Here is a 9,860-nt window from a genome sequence, read left to right as displayed (position 1 = left end):
TTCCACTGCTTAGGCTCATTTCTGCCTTTAAAATCATGTTCTAGTTAAATGAGCCTTTTCTACAAACTTAGGAGGAGAAGTGTAATTTAGGAGAGTGGAAAGTATTATTTTAAGGTTGATTAACTAAGTATGCACCATGCTGAATAGCACTTCCAGAGGCAAGGGGTGCATGGTGTTACCAAATGATTATTTAATGACTCATAATCCCTATGCATGAGATGTCACTCCTGAGGAATTAATTTTAAATGGGGTAGTGGTGTCTACTCAAGATGTGGAGCTACATGTCAGATCTTTGTAATACCTATATTTTTGCAACATCCAACAGAATTTGAGCAGTTTGTAACTGGAATGCAGTAATGCATATACCCACTACTGGACTTGATTCATGACTGCAGAGTAAGGGGAATGATTTAAAAAATCTTCTGGTACCAAGTATTATACTTTGATAAATTAAACTTTGAACCAAAATATTTGCATTCCCCCTTTTGAATATCCAGTTCAATTTAGCAATTGACAGTTGAGTTGGCTAGGTACTTTCCCGTAATTTTTATCCAGACACTACCTACATATAAAACACATGCAATATCTCACAGCAGTACATTGTTCATATATTTTACCAAGATAAAAAAAGAGAGAAAATGGAAAAGATCCAGAGGCAACAAATTCTGTATGCCAGATTGGCAGGATTCATCATTCACCTTTCTTAGACAATACATTTTACAGACCTTTTAATGCAAATTTATATATATATATATATATATATATATATATATTTTTTTTTTTTTTTTAAAAAAAAAGGAACATTACAAAACAATTAATAGAACATTGTCTTTTAAATGACTGAGGTTAACTGAAATGAACACCACCTCAGTGTCTGAAATATGGAAAAAGTAAAACCGACAGAAATTATTTTTAAAATTTTTATCCTGCACAGAGAGGATTAAATCTACCTCTTCTATGTCTAATCTCAAAAATCACAGGGCTTAACATTTCCAGCATATAAACCATTTTTATAATTAGTTAATTTCTAAAGATATTGTGGATAAAAGATTACCAAATGCAATCTGAGAATCAAGACCAACAAACTTAGAAGAGCTGAAGTAATGTTTTCTGCAAAGAAGAAAACATTTTGGCCTGAACAAGGGTGTTCTGAGTTAATTAAAGTTGGGGAGGGGGGAGAGAAAAAAAAATAGGGCACACATAATCCTTTCTAGTTATTGTCATTTAAAGAACAAAAGGTATTTTACACTGGGTAGTATATGTATTTAGATCTGCTAACGGTAATTAATATGTATATTTGCATAACAAATAGCATGCTGTCTTAACAATTCTTGTTCATCCAAGTGTTATCAGGAAGCTTCTTCAAAAATATATACATGGGTCTGCTAATTTCATCCCACAGTTCATCCTTAAGTAACATTATACATGCTCCTTTCATGTGGATAATTGTCATGGCATGTGGTTTTCACTCTCTTCTTCTTCATTGGATTTATCATTTGTATGATAAGCGTTAATGACCATGTTATTGCATTACCATTGATAAAGGCAGGTGGAGGACTGCCTAAAACTGTTAACAGTCTGAAGGGGAGATTCATTATCACTGACATACTCTGTGTTTTTTCTAACAGTATACATGGGAGTTAAGAGGAGTGGCTAACAGTGAATTCATTCTAGAACTTGGGTCAAACATGGGTGCATGCCACATTTAAGCATCTAAAGAAGCAGCCCAATCTGTCAAGATGCTGTGCTGCTTATATGCCTGCTGACTTCACTAATCACTGAAAAAAAAAAAAAAAAAAGACCATTTTGAATAGAACTAACAAGGCTGGAGACCACAGGCGCACACTATCATGTTTAGATGGCTAGAGGAGATCAGACAGCTCTTTCCATTTGTCATCTCTTACAGCTGCTAATTAGACAGGCCATTTTGGATAAATGTGTGATGTGTTAATCACTCAGCATCTAATGAACTATGTGGGATGTAGATTTTCAGGGGGTTGTAGCAAATTGCTTTAAAGATATATTCTCGTTGTTCAGATTAAAGAACCAAATAGAAAAGAGATATTTAGACATGATGATGGGCAGTATCTTCACTCTGTCTTTCAGGATATCAAATCCAAGAAGGATGTATCCTGAAAAAAAAAACAAAAAAAAAAACAACAATAAAAAAAAAACAAATTAGATACCTAAGCATGCCACTTAGTGAGTTGGGAAAGATACCTAAAATTATAATCAAATGAGGATTCAGGCAAAAATCCAAACAGATGGAGTTCTGTGAAAAACTGTCCATCCTGGTCAAAGATATATGTTCACAGCCTTAAGATGTGCTTCTGTGAGACTCAGGCTGAGAACTGAAAATAATCAACTGAGTTGAGATGCTCTAAATGTCCATTTCAAGGAGACTTTCAAAAGTAATGATGTCATGTGATGGTAGGGGGATAGACAAGTCCTTATGGGCATCCTGGCAGAATGATGCTGGCCCTAAGTTGTAGTTACAGTTAAAGCTTTAATTTATTATTTTTTTTTAATGGAACTTTATGATCAGCATAGCATAGAATTGTATGGTCAGAGTAGCGTATGATTTTTATAATCAGAATCAGTGCAGCACAATTTTATAAGCAGAGTAGCACAGAATTTCATAGCACAGCTTAGCTTGTGGTTTCTAATCACCTGGACCCTGTGCAGATTGGGTCAAATCTTAATACTTGGATTGAATTGTCAATATAACAATCATAATCTAGAGTCAAAATACAGAAAAGATCACGAGTCACTCACAGTCCTTGGAGGAAGCAGATGATTGTGGGGAGCCCCTGACCCTCAGGGGATCACGGATTTTGCTGTCCAGAAGCAGTTCTTGTCCAAGTCCTGCTTAGGATTTGCTGCTGCTTGATTTTATAGACAGTCCATTGTGTGCTGTTAAAATTCCTTGTTCTGTGATGGGGTTATTATAAGAATTTGGCTAACTGGATGCCTGGGACGTTCAAGACTGGTAAGGAGGGAAGGCCTGGCACTCAGGGACCTTGAGGCTGAGTGGGAGAGGAGAAGAATTCTGCCTAGTGCACAGGATCTTCAAGGCCTGATGAACAGGGGAAAGAGAATTGACTTGTGGTCAGCTTGGTTACAGAGAATGCTTGCCTTACAAAATGGTGTTTGTTATGCTAACCCTATTACCAGGGTTCAGGAGCATGAGGTACCTGCCACAGCTGGTGACTCCCTTCCTACAGTATAGTGAAACACAGGTCCAATTGATTTTCAGTTAAAGGGAACTTAAAACCACAGCTCCTGTAGAATAATCCAGACAGAAGCCACTTTATAATGCTTCTTTGAAGCTGTGCATTCAAGAATGCAAGATTCATTAAACCAGCAGACCAAGGAGTCTAACTCATTAAGTTAGTGTACCCTGGACATCAGAGGCCAGAATCTGCACCTCTTGCTCCCTTTGTGCTCATGCTCTAACACCAGGAGGCATCTAGATTTTATCCCTGGAACATGAGCTTTGACCTGTCAGTGCTGTAGTGATAGCCTGGAATTATTCATGGGGTTCACATCACAGATTAGGCATCTCACAGGACTTGACTTAGCAATGCTTACAGTTTGAGAGTCCTGTCTGGGATACACATGTAAGTCAGCAGATGACATGTATGTGCAGTAGCAGAACTTCAGGTTATTTTGAGTAAAAAACTCTCTGAAGCCTAAATGGTTTATCCCATTTGTTTGTGAATTACAGTCTTGAGGTAGGCACCTAAATTACACCCCCATTGTTCAGAAATTCTTTTTTTGTTCAGTCTATGCTCCCAATTAACCAGCCAGGAATCAAGAATACAAATGGTGCTGTTTGGGAAAGCAGAGATAAATCAAATGAAAAAAAAACAAAACCAAACCAAAACAAATAAACAAAAAAAAACACAAGCAAACAAACAAACAAACAAAAGGACCCCATCAAGCATGGCTTGCTTTTAGTGGTTTTGTTGATAAAAAAAAAAAAAAAAAAAGTTAAAAATACACTACCCAACCCTCAGTACATTGAAACCACTGCTTAGTGCATCTACTCTTTCCCATATGAATTATACCCCTAGTTCTTCAGTGCAGTTCAATGCCAATCACTGACATGGAACAGAATCTCCTTCCTCTTAAAAAATGTTTGTCAGTTGGAGTCTGTATCTAGGTCATTCCTCTCGGGTACAGCTCTGTATCTCATTGGATTAGAAAGAGAAACAACCTACCAGTATACCAGAAAGAATTCTCTTGGCATTATTATTCCAAACACCCCATACATCCTGCATGTGTTTCATTTTTTCCTAACTACTTACCAGAAACATTCTCAGAATACAAACTTGTCTGACTAACTAGCAGGTTTCACAGATGACCTCTGAATATTAACTGTAGGCCTTAAAAGCAAGGTCTCAGAAATGTATGTTTCCCTTTAATCCTTTAGATTTTTGTTGTGAAAGATAGGCCTCATAATAAAAAATTGCTCTTTGTTTTTAATCTTGTATGTACTTGTATGTATGATCTCAAGATACTTGAGAATTTATCTTGAGTTACGCAAGGAAGGAAGGAGCTAAAGAGCTGAATTAGGCTGCTAAAATAATAATAAAAAAGCAGATTGTTCATAGAGTTTTCCATTCATAAATCAACAAAGGCATTAACTATCATTAGAGCCACTTCACAAATGAAATAAAAACGAGATATGACTTGCCTAGGGTGACTAGACAATTTATAGTATCCAGTCACTTTTGATGACATCTTACACCAGCATCTGTGATCTGGCTTTGCATAGCAGAATGCTAAATCTTTAAAAGCTCTCTATTCTGGATCTTAGCATTTAACTGGTTCTGTAGGAATGCATATCTAGAGAGAAGAGATAGGTAGCTCAGGCAATGTGTGAGAAAGACAGGAACAATGTGTGAGAAAGAAAGGGTACAAAAAATAAACAGAGAATACTCAGTATTTTTGGTTAATAAAAGGGAGCTATAACATAGAGCAAGACAGGGATAAAGAACTGAGAATCTTAAGCATATGTTTTCCAAAGTGGAAAAAAAAAAAAAAAAAAAAAAAAAAAAAAAAAAAAAAAAAAACAGGGTAAAGGAGAAAATGACAGGAAAATAATATAAACAACAAGGGTTTCATAAGAAAGAAGTGGAGAGAGAAAATGAGAGAAAAGAGTAAAAAGGGGTGAAAAGACAAAACTGTCTTTGGAAGGAAAAGCAGGATCATACTCACTGAGAGGAATCAAGACATCCACAGGTACAAAGACCAAAGGAACCAAATGGAGAACCTTTAAGTCAGATGCAATTTTAGGCCACCAGCTGTGAGCCATTCATCTACAAACTGCTCTAATACACTGGCAAGCCACATTTTGCTCATCAACATCAGACTTGGTATTCAGCATCTCCTGGGTTCACCCACCTCTCTTCATGTCTCCACATTCAGCCCATGTGTTTGACTGGAGTTTTGTCATTCAGGAGCCAAGGCACTCGGTGGGATTCCCGGTCTGAAATGCCTGGGATGATTTCTCAACAGCTCAGTTGCACTAGAAACAGACTTCCCTACATTAGAAGAAAGCAATGAATCAGTTAGAGGGCAGCTTCTTTTCCATCAAATATCTACACATTATTTAAAAAAAAAAAAAAAACAAAAAAAAAAAAAACAAGGGTCAGGTATTCTTTCAGCTGCTTATGGCACTTGGCAAACGATGAATCAGCTTGGACTTTGTCAGTTGTATGACTGAGAAAGTAAGCAGTCTGTGGGTAAGCAGGCACATAGGTCTGGGAATATGCCTATAATACTTAGCAAAAGAATCAAAAACTATAGAAATTTTTAAAATCTGTCTGAGGCAGGAGGAAACAGTCATTTCCAAGGAGTATGTTGGTGGGCGAACAGAATGAAATTAATTTATCTTGACTGACCTGTCTTTAGAGGGATGAACAAACAAAAAGAAAAAGTTTCACCTGTGAATCACAGAGCTGACAGGTAGCCCAAACCACTACACTAACTAAGATACCATTATACTGCATAAATGTCCATGCAACTCCAACATAGCTGAATTTAAAAACAGTAAAGATTTCCCATACTTCTGCATTCCTAACAGAAAATTTTTCCAGGCTTCTTCAGAAAATAAAGTATTAACCAAACTGACTTACAGTTGACAGCAAAATAGTATTTGGTAAATAGCAGACACAACATTTCTGCTAACTGGCAGTGCTCTTTATGTGACTCCAAGAGGCCAGCACATAAAAAAGTCACTGACAGAGATTCCCACAGTGTCTTTTTAGAACTCTTGCACCACAAAAATCTAGGTGCATACCTGCATTTCACATAGTACAACAAATCTAATAATCATTTTCTATTTACTTTTCCCTTTTTATATTTTTTTCTTCAATGAATGGAAAAGTAAATGTCAAAATTTTCCAGAGCTCAAGAACAAGATTGTTTTAAATATTTAAAAGTTAAGAGCATTTGGCTCAGCCCCATAAGCATATGTGCACATGCTAAGAGTCTAAAAAAATTCAAAAGCTTCTGAGAAGGCTTGATTTTGCATTTAATGAGTCATTGGGAGTTTAAGATTTTAACCTGAATGAATAGGCTTCTGAAGCTGAGATTTCCTCAAAACACAGGATTTCATTGGTCCCACTGAAGTCAATGGGAGTTTTACTGATATAATATATACAGAGATATTAGAATGTGGGATAAACATAAAAAAATGTGTTTGGAAGTATCTGTCAAATGCTTTCATGAAATTGTGTCAAGCACAGATAATATAAGGAATGATAATCTAACTTCTTCTTGGAACAGATCAAAGGAAAAGCCATAAATAATTCACCCATGACATCCTACATACTATTTTTGAGTATTTGGGACACTATTTCACCATAAATGTATACCAGAACAAGAATTGAAGACTACATGTCTAATATAAAAAATGAAAATAGAATTGTCCTTATTGCAATTTGTGCTGTTCTATTTATAACAATTCCTGTCTCTAAGGAAGCTGCAAATGGCAGTCCTCTCTGGTTTTGGATCAGTCTGGAAGAATCTTTTCTTCATGTCATTCACCTTCTTTTCTGGTTGGATATATTCTAAAGAGTTTTCCATGGACAAGACAGAGAACCTGTGTTCATCTTGTAAGTGAGAACCCTGACACCTTCCCTAGCAATTGCCAGCATTGTTAAGGCAACTTCTGCTGCCTCATTGTCAGTCCTATTCATTTGGTAGGTTACTTGGTGGCAGGTAAGTAATCTTAAAACTTCACAAGAACGTGAAGTGCAAGACCTTTTTATTCTTTTCATTACACCTTCAAGTGACATCTGACCCACTCTCTGATTTGTGTTTGCCTCAAAATAAAGTTCAAAATTTCCTGAAGTTGTTTGTGGCAGAAGCATTGCACCGCTGGAAGCACAAGTTCTTATCTCAACAGATGGACTGGTATGGAAGTGATCTGTAGTCTCTTGATGTTGACTGCCAAATCTATAGATCAAGAACATCTGTTATTGCTCACACTGTGAAATCCTCAGCTTGAAAAAGTAGAAGATGCTGGAGTAGGATTTGTCTATAATTTGCTCAACTAGGAAGACTTTTTCTAAGTTGATTGATGCTCCCCAACTATCTTACCACAGACAGTAACTATATGCCAGATCACATGGAAGATCTGGAAGCTGGAAGATCTAGAAGATCTGCATGCAAATTTCTTAAGTGATACAGATTGAGGGTGTTTAGTCTGAGCATTCATTGCTACCCATCATTATTTTTCAACCAATAGCTTATTTAGTGCAGCAATTTTTCATGGAAACTTTAGCATAATAAAATATTCTTTTGCACATCAAGTGTAATTGTTCTCTACTTATTAGTTCTTATTTCTTCAGTTTGTTCCAGTATTGTTTCTTCAGTATGCTTTGCTGCAACACTTACTACTATCAATCAAAAAACAGGCAGCTGTAAAGCTTCCCCACAGCCCATGAAATGATTTAGAACCACTCAGTCACCCATGACAGCATCCTTTATGTGTGTTACTCTATTTCATCTTTTTCTTGTCATCCACACCACTCACAGCTTTTGTTAGTTAGAATGCAAGCTTTTGGATAGAACTTATCCATGTGACTGCATCTCATCCAGCATCACAAGATCTCAAACTTTGTGGTGCTTTGCAACAAAAGCAGAATTTTGATAAGACAAATTTGTGTTGTTTTTTCAAGATTTTTTTGGGGGTGATGATTTTGAATGGAGAAGGTCTGATGTACAAAAAAACTATTTAAAAACACAGTCTTAAGAATGAATAAGCACAGGCTATGTATTTATTTTCATGCCAGTAAGAAATATGAATATGATAGAACTGTCTTTTTTAAATTGTGCATATATGTAACCTTCTGGGTTTCTCCTTAATGTACTAGTTAAATGAATGTATATGGTGAGTCACTGAAACCATTTTCTGTTATATGCCTTGCACTCTTCCCAAAGTCTGACTCAGAGTCTTCAAATTCTTCTTCAGATGGAATGGTATTCTCAGGATAGTGTACAGGTGAATTATGTGGACTTGCATGTGTAAAGTAGCATGTTTCCTTGAATAAATGCATTGGAAGGCACCTTATATGTAGTTCTAGAATAAACAATGTAAATTTCAAAGAAACACTACCTTCTGCCCTTCAAAAGTCTGTCCAAAAATACTTTGAGGTTTAGTAAGAAAGCTACACTGCATGGAAGTTATACAAGATAATTGTACCAGCCTCCAAAGAAAGAAAAAGTACTTTTTGGTCACTTGTTTATAAATAAAATAAAATAAAATAAAATAAAATAAAATAAAATAAAATAAAATAAAACTTTTCAAATGGAATTACTTCACATTTGTGCAAATTACTAGAAATCAATGCTATGCCAAATAAAAGCAGTAGAAATGGCATCTAAATCCCAGATGATATAGCAAGCTTGTATACAGAAGTAGAAGAAAGAAACTCACTCCTTTGTGTTCCACAAAGGTTCTTCAGCTTTTTTAGGGGCAATAAAACTACTACGATGAAGCTCATAGCCAGCCAATTAATCACTGTTTTCCTTGTGAATCATTTTTCATCCAACAAAAAGAATTTTTTCTACACGTAATAAATCTACTTAACTCTTTATTGATGTTGCTTCTCTAACTATTTATAATTAAGTAACACGGCTTTAACGAATGTGTAAGTAATAAATTAAAGATGTAAAGAATTTTAGATCATCTGACTGTTAATTGAAGGTGTTGTCATCACTGGAATATATAATCAATATATCTCTTGTTTTATAAAGCAACAAATATGTCCAGTGAAAGAGTGTTCCAGTTTTATCTTTGTTCCATGGACTGCACATCATTGCCTTGGATGTTTTCTTTCTGACATTTTAATAATTTTGTGCATTTCTGAACATGTAATATTGCACTATCTGTTACTACTTACTGTGAAACATTCCTTTGTAGAATGTCTGTTTGAACAGGCCCCTTCTGTACCAACTATTTCCCTGTGCTGGTGTTGGAATTTTAGTTGACGAGCTTCAATATCCATTAAATAATCTAAAGCAAAAATGCTACTTGCATCAATATTCCAATTCAACCACTCATGAGCAAATGTTGATTACAAACCTTAAAGAAACATATATAAGTGTTTTAATCCTGTTTCTCCCACTTCCTCTACATTTTCTTTTTTGACTGTTTAGGATGAGTGAAATTTACACATAGCTCAGTTTACTGGGAATTTTGCTAATCACTTAATGGATCCAAGACAGTATATTTCCATGCATGTGGATAGCATCAAAAGCATAGCAGGAAGAACCAAGTATTACTTTTCACTGAATTTTTGTGCATTAAAAACAATTTATTCCGTTCTTTTATTCTTGTATGGTTT

This window comes from Aythya ferina (genome assembly GCF_964211825.1).
Source record: "Aythya ferina genome assembly, chromosome: 1".
NCBI lineage: Eukaryota > Metazoa > Chordata > Aves > Anseriformes > Anatidae > Aythya > Aythya ferina.
The sequence above is the reverse complement of the archived record's forward strand: the minus strand, read 5'-3'. Positions refer to the sequence as shown.